Here is a 12,401-nt window from a genome sequence, read left to right as displayed (position 1 = left end):
GCTGGTTTTAAAGTACTGCTCCCCAGTTCAGGGGCCTCTAGGGATGTGCTAGAGCTGCCTGACTGACTTGTCCTATCCACAAGCTTAAGGTAGCACATCAGGACTTCTCATCCTGCATCATTATTTGAGCCAATCTCTCTCAATCAACCCCTTCATATATACTCTATGATTGTCTTAGTTAGGGTTTCTATTGCTGTGAAGAGACACCATGACCACGGCCACTCTTATAAAGGGAAACATTTAATTGGAGCTGGCTTACAGTTTCAGAGGTTTAGTCCATTATCATCATGGCAGGAAGCATGGCGGCATGCAGACAGGCATGGTGCTGGAGAGGGAGCTGAGAGTTCTACATCTGAATCCACAGGCAGCAGGAAGGAAGACTGACACACACTTCCTCCAACAAGGCCACACCTCCTGATAGTGCCACTCCCTATGGGCCTATGCGGGCCATTTTTATTCAAACCACCACAATGATGACATATATGCATATATACACGCACAATACACAAGTACATGCTGTAGTTCTGCTTCTCTGGAGACTAATATACAATGATTCTTTCTATACTGCCAGGGCAAGGTTATTACTGCTTCGTGTTGGGAATCAGAGGAGCAGGGAAAATTGGGCATCCTTCTCAAAATGCTATATACCCTCCAGTGACACTGATTCTTTGACTTTGAAGGGACTCAGATTTCTTTGTGCTGTGTGAGAGACAGCTGTGCCTGAAACATGCCACATGTGAAGTGTTCTTTAGGTCTCTTGCAATGGCACTAGATGGATATGATATGAACAAGGGGTGTGTACAAGCTCCCACCGCCAAAGTCAGGCCTCTCCCACCATAACACACCGCCAGGCCCCTCCAGCCTTGGCACACTGTTGGACCTCTCCCACCAGGGCCAGATGAGCTGAAGTCCTTGCCCCGGTGGCTTCTTGTCGGGCATTTTGTCGTTATGAAAAAGTAACGCATGCTCCTTCTTTGTTCTCATTCTGTTCAGCTGCTCAGGGGTCTGGATGAAGCCTGTCCACAGTGGTAAGTGGGTCTTAGTTGCTCAGCCTGCTGGGTAAAGATGGTGCCTGAAAGGACACGTACAAAGAGCAGTCTTAATAATGACTGTCATGCTGTGTCAGCAGCAGTACTAGCTACAGGCATGGTCTTGCCTTTTTCCACTTACCAAGATGTGCTACACTTAAGCAGCAAGAACCCCATATGGGGTTGTGGAACTGAATGTTGGAGTCACAAAATGTTTGACAACAGTGAAAGATTTCTGAGCATGTAAAGACTAAAAATCCATTCAGAATGAAGCCTGTGATGAAGTCTGAGCTGTCTGCCTTGTGTTGCATTCCACAACTTCACCACAGCCTTGGTTCTGAACACACAATATGGACACTTGGCTCTGTGCATGCCTTCATGCATGCCATACCAACCAGAACCTCTCAGGCTCAGATTCAAGACTATTATCTGCTATAAATTGCAGTGTTTTACTGTACATGCAAAGTTTTCTGCTCTTATAAAAACATATATACATTCTCAGTCTGTATCAAATAGTAGTTTTGGATTGTATTGGGTTAGAATGTTTGAAAACATGTACATTGATTTATTTTGTGTTGGGGGTGCACCATGGTACATATGTGGAGGTCAGAGGACAACACACAGGATTTGGTTCTCTCCTTCTACCATTGTGGGTCCACAAGATCCAACTCAGGCCATCAGATTGGTGGCATCTTACTGAATACTGCAATTATAAAATTGCTTGGAGAACCAGACATGGTGGCCTACTCCAGAAATCCTAGTACTCTAGGGAACAGAGGCAGGAGAAATAGTGTGAGTTCAAGGCCAGCCTGGTGACGATCATGCACCAAGCCAGGCAGGGCTACAATGAGAAACACTGTCTCAAAGAACAAAAGAAAAATAGATGAGTAAAAGTCAATTGTTGTTTGAGTTGATGACTTGTTCATTTTTTTAAATTGTTAAATGAATTTGTCTGGGATTAGGACAGAATTTCCAATGATTTCTGAAATGGCCTTATGCATACTTTTTCCAATTTCTATCATATTTGTGTGAAGCAGAATTTTTGGCATTGATGATCATAAATCAAAATATTGATGAACTGTAATTCTGCTGTATTAAATATTAGGCCAAGATTTAATTCTTTACATAAAAATAAATAGTATTCCATCTTATTAATATGCAATTTTCTTTTGTCTTTAATAAATCATAAATTTTATAAATATATGTACCAAAGATTATTTTAAATAAAGTACTTTATTGTAGCTGGAGTTTTTTCCAGTCCTGCCCAGGCCTGTGGTCAGGACAAATCTCTCCCACCTGCCAGTCCTGAAGCCACTTGGACCCAAATAAACTCACAGAGACTTATATTAATTAAACTGTATGGCCTAATGGCTCAGGCTTCTTGTTAGCTAGATCTTACATCTTAAATTAACCCATTTCTATTAATCTATAAGTTGCCACGTGGCTTGTGACTTACCGGTACTTCACATCTTGCTTCTCCTGGCAGCATCTCCAAACTAAGCCTTCCTGTTCCCAGCTTTATTCTCCTCTCTCTTTGTCCTGCCTACACTTCCTGCCTGGCTACTGGCCAATCAGCGTTTTATTTATCAATCAATCAGAGCAACACATTCACAGCATACAGAAAGACATCCCCAGCACTTTATGATTTTTTTACAAGTAAATTTTTGATTTGTATAATTATTTTATGTGTCTATATATCAGAATAACATGAAAATTTCTCAGGCATAAAGGGGTTATGGGTGGAAGAAATTTAAGTCTGGGCTCCAGGATTTGTAAAACCCAATGCAAAGGGAAAATATGGATCCCTTTTCAAAAATTATTAGGAATTTCAAGTGAGTGATGACAAAGCATCAAAGCCAGTGTGAGTATGTGCTTGCTAAGCCAGGGCCTGTCTAGTCATCTTGGGCATCAGCACAGAGACTCAGTCATGCAGGTGGTCCTTGTGGAGCCCATAGTAGTATATTTGTTATACATTAGTATCATTACTTATGTGATTTCGTCCTCACAGCAGTTACATAAGGAAGACATTTGCACAAACAAAACATTTTAGTGTCAAATGAAAAGAAGTTCCATCGTAGGGGGATGGTGATAACAGACTGAGCAGAGCAGAAGCGGGAAGGACGAAGTAGGGGAAGCCAAGCCTCGAACCATGCCCAAATGAAGGCGCGGGTACATCTCTCTTTCATCTGATTTGGAAAGGACGATGGAAGGAAGGACTCAGATGCAGTAGATGGTTTCAGATGGCTTACCCCAGGGGAACAACGATCTTTTCATTGAGAATAATAAATACTATTTGCGGTACCTTCTTCTTCTGTAGCTGTTAGTCTGGAAGCAAGACCACTGACAAGTGACAGCTGTTCTCTCTGATGCCAGTGCCAAACTAGTCTCTTTCCACAAGACTTTCAGGACCTGAGTAACCCTCAGCATCTGGCAGCACTCTGTCCGCCATAGCATGGCCTGGGTGTGAGAAAGAGAGAAATTCAAGGAGACAGACTAATCCACTCTGCCTGCTGTCCTACAGCAGCAGCTTCTCGGGTTCACAGTCCAGGGGAACCACAGCAAGTTGGATCAGGCCTGGGGAGAGGGCAAACAGTAAGCATCAGCAGGATTGGGGAGAGGGTAAACAGTAGGCGTCAGCAGGATTGGGGAGAGTACCCCTCCCTCCAGCAATGCACTTCTAAGGTCATTTTCTTTTTCATGTGTGTGGGTGTTCTGCCTGCATGTGTGTCTGTGCACCACATGTGTCTGGTGCCTGTGGAGGACAGAGGGGGTGGTGGATCCTTTAGAATTGAAGTTACAGGCTGCTGTGAGCCACCACATGGATGCTAGGAACTGAACCTTGGTCCTCTGCATGAGCAGCAAGTGCTCTTACCACTGAGCCATCTCTCCATGTGTTGCTCTGATTGGTTGATAAATGAAATGCTGATTGGCCAGTAGCCAGGCAGGAAGTACAGGCAGGATAAGCAGACAAGGAGAATTCTGGGAAGAGAAAGGCTGAGTGAGGAGACGCCAGTCCACTGTCCAGGGAGCAGCATGTAATGGCACACAGGTAAAGCCACAGAACACGTGGTGACATGTAGATTAACAGAAATGGGCTGAGTTTAAATATAAGAGCTAGTCAGTGGTAGGCCTGAGCTAATGGCCGAGCAGTTTTAATTAATATAAGCTTCTGTATGTTCATTTGGGTCTGAGCAGCTATATGACCACGAGGCCACGGGAGCCAGGTGGGCACAGGAAAACTTCCAGCTACATTTAGGTGCTTGTGGGGAAATATTCACAATGAGCCTCTGTGACATTTATGTTGATAATTACAAACTCATAACATCTAATTAAAAACTATCATTAATAAAAAGATACATGCTGTTACCCAGGACCTCTAAACACAGCCATTGGCCTGAGTGAAAATCCAACAGTAACAAGATGGAGAGACTCAACCATCAAGGGCAGTGCTACTCGACAGTCCCGGGGAGGAGAGATCAGCTGCTCTGTAATAACAAAGAGCCATTGCCGGGCCAGCAAGACAGATCAGTGGGTAAAGGCGGTGCCTCCCCCTGCCCCACCCATCACCTGAACTCCATCCTGGGAGCCCACATGGTAAAAGGAGAAAACATCCTGCTAATTGTCCTCTGAACGCCACGTGTGCACCATGGCACGCTTGTGCACACAAACATACACACGATAAGCAAATATAATTTTTAAATTTTGCAAAGCATTAGTATGAACTTCTAAGGTAAAAACCTACTAGCCATGGAAGAGTATCAAAGATTAAAACTCCCACTTCCCTGCTTTCTCATTTGTACTTAGACAAGGTACGTCACCTCCTCAAGCCTAAGCTTCCCAACAGTAAAACTGAGATTATAATGTAAGTACTATCACATAAGAGCAGAGTGAGCACTCAGTATAAAATGGCATAAAACCTAAGTATGTAGCATGATCCATATTGTGACAAATTTCAAGGTACCATTTCAATGTACCAATAATAGCTCAAAAGCCAGAATTTCTCTCCTTGTTATCATAATCTTGTTACCTAAAATCCAGGAAAGCACCTATTCTGGCTAGTTTTATGACAACTTGACACAAGCTGGAGTCATTGGAGAGGAAGAAGCCCCAACTGAAAAAAAAAAAATGCCTCCATAAGATCAGGCTCTGGGCTGTAGGGCATTGTCTTAATCAGTGATTGATGTAGGAGGGCCTAGTCTACTGTGGGTGGGGTCACTTCTGGGCTGGTGGTCCTGTGTTCTACAAGAAAGCAGGCTGAGCAAACCATAAAAAAGCAAGCTAGTAAGCAATACCCCTCAATGGCCTCTGCATAAGTTCCTGCCTCCAGGTTCCTGCTCTGCTTGAGTTCCTGTCCTGACTTCCTTGGATGATGAACAGTAATGTGAAAGTGTAAGCTATACAAACTCTTTCCTCCCCCAAGTTGCTCTCTGGTCATGATGTTTCATCACAGCAATAGTAACCCTAACTAGGACAACATCTGTCAGTAGTAGGCGCTTTATAAATATCTGTGGAAAAAACAAGTTACTGAGCTTCAGTGAGCATGGAGCAAGAGTGAATTTCTCATCTCCTTTCCAAAAGCATACTTCTGAACTAGCTTTCTATGGTTTCCAAGCACTGTGCCCTGCCGAGATTATTTCAGATAAAGCAGGGACTTTGTTTAAAATAAAAATGCTTGACTCCTTAATCTCCAACCCGACTGTAACATGATGCTAGTTCAAGAACCTTTAGGAAGTGCCTGGGGCTGGACACACAGCCTGAGGTTTTCCAGACTCCCCCATTCCAGAGAAAATAAGTCAGTAAAGAAGCCGAGGAAGTAATTAGTTTTCCAAGGAACACAGACCTGGGTCAGGAAATACTGGCAGAAGCAGTGAATGGTCCTTGGTAGCAGGAAGATTTTGCTTTAGTTGTTAGGTTTGGGGAGAGTTAAACACACGAATAAATACTTCACACTTATGCTCCTATGTGTGTACATGCTCACAGATCCTACTGGCCATATGTGATTATAGCTCTATCGCTCATTACTCTGAACTCTAAACATGTAATAGAACTTCCTGCCTTACAGGCTGGGTGAGGTTCAGTAGTAATTCTTCTCAGCCTCAGCAGAGAAGGAACTATGAGTGTCTCTAAACTTCAAGAATCCCAGTGAAACAAACCCATCCAACATGGCTAACTTCCGCTTTGACGTTGCCCTGCCCATGAGGTGCCACTGGGTCAGGTACCAGAGCCAGAAGCGTGACTCCAAGGAAGCTGCCAATGATCCAAAAGGCAGAAAGAAAGAATTTCATGATGCGTGCACACTGTGAGGACAGCGTAAGGACTGACCCACGCTGGTTTCCTCCACGTGGTAAATACTGCCTGGCATTGGTTGGGTGTCCCTGCCCTGCCCTGTCCTCAGGGAGCCTTGACGGTCACCGGGCACCGATTCCATTTTCAGTAGTTCTCTCCCAGAGCCTGCAACCTTCCTTCACTTTTCCTTCCTTCTCTTCTGCCTTTCTTTTCTTTGGTAACAAATTAAACTGTTTTGCATGAATCATGTGTTCAGGAAATGCGAACTGGGAGGATTAGAATTTGAATGTTAAGAAAGAAGCCTCACTTAGCCAGGCTGAGGGGCAGCTGGACACAGCTGAGTGGGCCGAGCTCAGGGAGGCACTGGGGGCTCCAGCTGGTCAGACTCTCGGAGCTCCTGAGTGGGAGATCTCACAGAGAAGGTCAGGGCCTCCATTTAACCACGTCAGAGTAACAATCTTTCCAGACTGTTCTCAGGAAAATTTGTTTTTGTTTTTTTTGTTTCATAAACACACTGGATATATTTTATATTAGATTTGCAAAGCTTATTGTTTTAACGAATTCCAGAAAGTAACATGTCATCGGGAAAAAAAAAAAGCAGACTATATAGTAAATGTGAATATGGGTACCTTCTGGCTTGCTTTAAGATATTCATATTCAGAATGTCAAAATGGACCCTCAGAGTGCAACTGTGCCCCCTTTACCACTGGTTTTGTTCTGTCTCCAGTCCACAGAATGGAAAGCACATAGTAGGCCTTTCCCCCTGTGATGTCGACCAGGAACTTGTGCCTCCCTTGGAGCAGACAAACTTGTACTTTCAGATATAGTAAGAAAGCAAGCTTCCTCTCCTTTTTAAAGATTTGTTTTTATTATTTTTACTCGTGTGTGTGTGTGTGTGTGTGTGTGTGTGTGTGTGTGTGTGTGTGTGTGAATGTATGCCACTTGTGTGTTCACTTACGGAAGCTAGAAGAGGGCATCAAATCTGCTGGGGCTGGAGTTTTAGTGAACACAAGGCACCTGAGTTAGGTGCTGGGAACAGAACTCGGGTCCTCTGGAAGAGCAGCAAGTGCTCAGAACCCTGAGCCATCTCTCCAGCTCACACCAGATTTTTCTGTGTATCAAGCACTCAGGAAGAAGCCTGTCATGCTGACCCAGAAAGGAGAGGCACACAAGGGTCTGTACTTTTCATGCCAGTGTATGTTTTCGTTGTCTCAGGATTGGTCCAGCCAACAGTTTTATGGCCTCTGAAAGGCTGAGAGTGCTGAGCAAAACAGCGGGCATGAGTCCTAAGAAAGGAAGGTATAGACAGCAAACTCCAGAATTCAGACTCCAAATTGAAATCCACGTGCAGACACTTCCATGTGCAGACACTTCCTGGATGTGTGATGTTATGTTTGCATATTCCTGGAATCTTCATATCCACTGGGGAAGAACTTAAAAATACAGAGCAATGATTTTCAAAACGCAATTAGCGACTACACCTTAGGGAGTTATGACATCCGTTAATTGAGTTATAACCAACCTCACAACAAAATGAGAGCATACAATAGGAAGTATCCAGAGACATCACACATGGTGAAAAGAGAGAACTAAGTCCTGAAAGTTGTCCTCTGACTTCCATATGTGTGCCATGGCACACAAATGCCACCATCCAACACACACACACACACAAAAACAAATGAATTAAAATATAAGTGTAAAATGCTTTTCAAGAATGCACATACATGCATATATATGCTTTTCATGTAGTATTTGGTTATTGGTAGTTTCTGAGGAATTAACTTATAACACATCTTTGCCCAGTAAAATGATATTCTACAACAATTTAGAAGCAGATCTCCATAATCAGTCCCCTTGGTGTCTAAAAACAGTCCCATCTCATTGTATGTCTTCACCAAATTGGGGAGGGAGTAATATTTTCAAAAACTAACATATACCATAACAAAAGCTGGTGGTAAGACCCACTCCACCCTGTCTATAGCCCAGACTGCAGATGAGCATCTTTTCCAACCTGTGAGGTAGGTACTAGCATGTCTTTGTACTCGTGAGGAAACTGACACTGTGTGGGGAAGGCCCAAAGTCGTTCTGCTAGTGTGCAAAGAGCCTGGACTGGAAGGCACAGTCACCACAAAGACCAGGCCTTTGCTGTCTGTCCACCATGAAAGACAGTTAGTTCACTTTCCTCCATATCCCAAAGCAATGCATCATTCACCTTCACTCCAAGAGGAGGGTGCCTTCACCCACCAGTGTGTCACAGGAGTACTGGAGGTCAGACCTCCACCTGTCCTCTTCAGCAGTGCTGGGACCTTGTGTTCTTTGTTGGAGATGTCATGTGTCTCATTGACTATCTCACTTTCCAGTGAGTGAAACAGGAAGTGTAGTGTCCATTCCCCCAACAGAGATATCATGAGATTTAAAGAAATGTAGAGGCCAGAGGTCTTGCAAACACGTACGATGTCCCCCCCCCCACCTCACCCAAGTGTTTCTTGATGTACTTCCTCCCAGGGGCATCAAATCAGTCACACTTCTCTCTCAGCTGGCAAAGGCTGGAGTGAGCTGTCATCTCTAGACAAAAGCCAGGCCAGGCTGTGTACAGAATGGAAAGGTCTGTTTGCTGGGGGGAAAGTCTTAGGAAAAGTAGTCTTTTTTAAAACTTTCTTTTCGTTTATTCTTTGTGTCTTTCACATCATGCCTCCCAATCCCACCCATCCCCCCCCAAATAAAACAAAATAAAATTTAAGAGAAAAGGTGGGGTGGGGGGAGAAAGGGAAATCTCATAATGAGAGCTGCAGTGTGTTACAGCGATTCACGCAGTAAACCCCTGAGGAAACATATTCTTATCAGTGGCATGTCAGGAGATGAAAAAATCCTGATTATCTTAAAATACCAGGAAAAAACCCAGAATTCTAAAAGAGCTCAGAATAGAGCACTATCCTTAGGAAATTACCAAATAAGGCTGGTCCTGTGCTGCTTCTGAGTTCAAGATGAAAAGAAAGATTTGAACAGCACGGCTGAGTTCAGCATCTCACTAAGAAAGATATTAATTTCATTTCCACAAACTCCATCTGTACCTTTCTTAGTCTTAGATACATTAGCCCTCAAATTTATTCACCCCTCATTCTGTCAAAAACAAGGTAAACACTGTCAATATACTGCCTCTAGGAGATGTTTTACCTTTTAGCCAGAAACAGCGTGACAAATCTGCACGTCACCCTAAACCCAGTGACTTCCTCAATTTACCCCTTTATGGAAGCTGGCTTGCACTGATCGCCCTTCTCCATGACGGCTACGCGAGAAATGGGGCTGGCATGAGCAGCAGGAGGCAGGGGTGAAGTCCTAGCCACACGGGTAGGAGAGCATAAAATATTTGCTTTTCCTGGATCAAAGACGAGTTAGAAGATGGAGGGAAACTGCAGTAAAGTAAGGAGATCGAGTTCTAGAAACCTTTTCTTCTTCCATTAACTGCCTCAAAGGTGACGTAACTTCAGAAACATCCAGAAAAGTGGGGTTGATAGTTCTCCTTACTGAGGTACAGTGTTGAGGAGGCTGTCAGTCCAAAAGGAAAGAGGAGAGAGAGAGAGATAGAGAGAGAGAGAGAGAGAGAGAGAGAGAGAGAGACAGAGAGAGAGAGAGACAGAGAGAGACAGAGAGAGAGAGACAGAGACAGAGACAGAGACACAGAGAGAGAAAGAGACAGAGACAGAGAGACAGAGAGAGACTCAACACAGTGTAACAATAGCAGGGTTGGCCTAAGCATCAGTGGCTGACATGACCAAGAATAAAAGTTTAAAAAAAAGTATTTTAATGATCCTATCAGGTTGAATTTACTCTTGGGCAAACCATGAAAACAGTAACAGCATTCAAAATTTCTTAACCTACAAAACAGCAAAATTTTGTAGGTACCAAAAAGAAAAGCAAAATATAGCCAATGTATAAGGGTGAAAGGTTTCCTTTAGCTCAGAGACTTAGCGACTCTGTTCTATGATGGCCTCGCTTTGGCCCAGTAGTGACACAGTGCGTCAAAACAGGACTCTGCAATGGGACAAGGCAGTTGTATCACTAGCCAGGAAGCAAAGAGAAAGGGAAGAGGGGACCAGGATCCTCTTCAAGGGCCTCCAGTGAGCTAAGACCCCTTGACTAGGCCCACTTCCTGAAGGTTCCACCAGCCACCACCCAGTAGCTCAACCCTGCTGACCAAGTCTTTAGCACAGGGATGTGACTGAGAGACAATCAAAATCCAACTTTAGTGGGGCTTGTTAAGAAGACAAGCTGAGTAAAATTCCCCTCTCTCCCTCTCTGTCTCTCTCTGTCTCTCTTTCCTTCTCTTTCCTTCTCTTTCTCTCTCTGTCTCTCTCTCTCTCTCTCTGTCATGTATGTGCATGTGGGGTGTGTGTGGGGGGGTGTGGTGTGTGTGAACTGGAGATTTCCTTTGTCCACCTTCTAAAACCCATTTTCCTTTTTTTCCCTCTTACTCTGTAGTCTAGCAAACCATGAATCCTGTGTCACCCAGTGAATCCTGATCCTCAAGGTTTCTGCTCCAAACGCTGGCAGAAGGAAAAGAATAATCATGGTATGTATACTCATAGTCTTAGTTAGGGTTCTATTGCTGTGAAAAGACCATGACCATAGAAACTTACTTTCTCTTTCTTTCTTTCTTTCTTTCTTTCATTTGTTTGGTTTTGGTTTTTGGCTTTGTTGAGACAGGGTTTCTCTGTGTAACAGTCTTGGCTGTCCTGGAACTCGCTTTGTAGACTAGTCTCGCCTTGAACTCAGAGAGATCTGTCTGCCTCTGCCTCCCCAGTGCTGGGATTAAAAGTGTGTGCCACCCTGCCTGGCTTCACAGCAACTCTTTTGAAGGAAAACATTTAACTAGGGCTGGCTTACAGGTTCAGAGGTTTAGTCCATTATTGTCATGGCAGGAAGCATGTAGGTACACAGGCAGCCATGGTGCTGAAGAAGGACCCGAGAGTTCCACAAGTCCCACATCTGTATCCGTAGGCAGCAGGAAGATTGAGAGACACTGGGCCTGGCTTGAGAATTTGAAACCTCAAAGCCTGCCCCGACAGTGACACACTTCCTCCAACAAGGCCACACCTCCTGATAGTACCACCCCTAATGACCAAGCATTCAAGTCTATGAGCCTGTGGGGGCCATTCCTATTCAAACCACCACATTCACTCAATTCCCAGAAGGTAGCTTAACTGTGTACCTCCAGTGTAGATCACTATTCTTCTCAAAGCATCCCTGGTCAACTGACTATAAACCAGAGGCCCCCACCATGCCCTCCTCAGGTTCCATAATGACCCATAGGACTTCACCCCCAGATCACTGACCTCCCTTCTCAGGGAAAGTCAGTGATGTCACTGAAAATTCCAACCCTCTGATCACTTTGTCTTTCTCACAAAAAGAACCACCCTGAGCTAGCTAGGAACCCCACCCCAAGTAACCTCATTAGCATAAATTTGGGTCTGATAAAATTAACAAAAGACATCTACCAATCCAGAAATTTCAAGGGTTTTAGAAGCTCTGTGCCAAGGATTGGAATCTAGAACAAAAATGAAAAATATTTCTCATTATGTCACATATAAAATAAGTGTTAATTATTATGTTATTACTTCATTATTGTTAAATGAATTAATGAACAGAACTTCTGGGAGACAGGAATAAATGTCACTCAGAATCCAGAACAAGAACTAAGAGACAGGCTGTCTAGGGGAGGACCACTCCTAAACAAGTTCCAACCTCTTTTCAGGTTTGTGTTACTTCTCCCAGTCCAGTTCCCTTGAGAGAGCTTAGCCTTACTTAGGTCACAGTCCCTGCTTTGGACAGGTCTCTGCCTTAACTCACAGCTCTACTACTGAGTGAATGGTGGGGGGGGGGGGGCACCAGCCAGGGCAAGAGTAAGGACTTGTTTCCAGAAAGGGAAGGAATGTTCAACAACACTCATGAAGACATCACTATTGCCAATTCCAACTGGCTCTTAAGGAGCCTGGGTGTTAGCATTCAGACCCACCCCTTGGGGACCTGACCAATAAGCAGGCAATACCTTCACACACACACACACACACACACACACACACACACACA

The 12,401-nt window shown here is 44.1% G+C and overlaps 1 long non-coding RNA gene across 1 annotated transcript; it reads right to left on the bottom strand.

The window, feature by feature from the left end:
• Positions 1-240: 240 nt before the first annotated feature.
• Positions 241-11,861, bottom strand: LOC128097634 (uncharacterized). The gene is made up of 3 exons (XR_008213923.1): positions 11,810-11,861; positions 3,331-3,485; positions 241-1,072 (listed from the first exon to the last, which is right to left on the bottom strand). It is a non-coding gene; the product is annotated as an uncharacterized LOC128097634 (long non-coding RNA).
• Positions 11,862-12,401: the final 540 nt, after the last annotated feature.

The sequence above is a fragment of the Peromyscus californicus genome, unplaced genomic scaffold, assembly GCF_007827085.1.
Source record: "Peromyscus californicus insignis strain IS unplaced genomic scaffold, ASM782708v3 Scaffold_5__1_contigs__length_169319896, whole genome shotgun sequence".
NCBI classification, from domain to species: Eukaryota; Metazoa; Chordata; class Mammalia; order Rodentia; family Cricetidae; genus Peromyscus; species Peromyscus californicus.
This window is presented reverse-complemented; position numbering and strand designations above follow the sequence as displayed.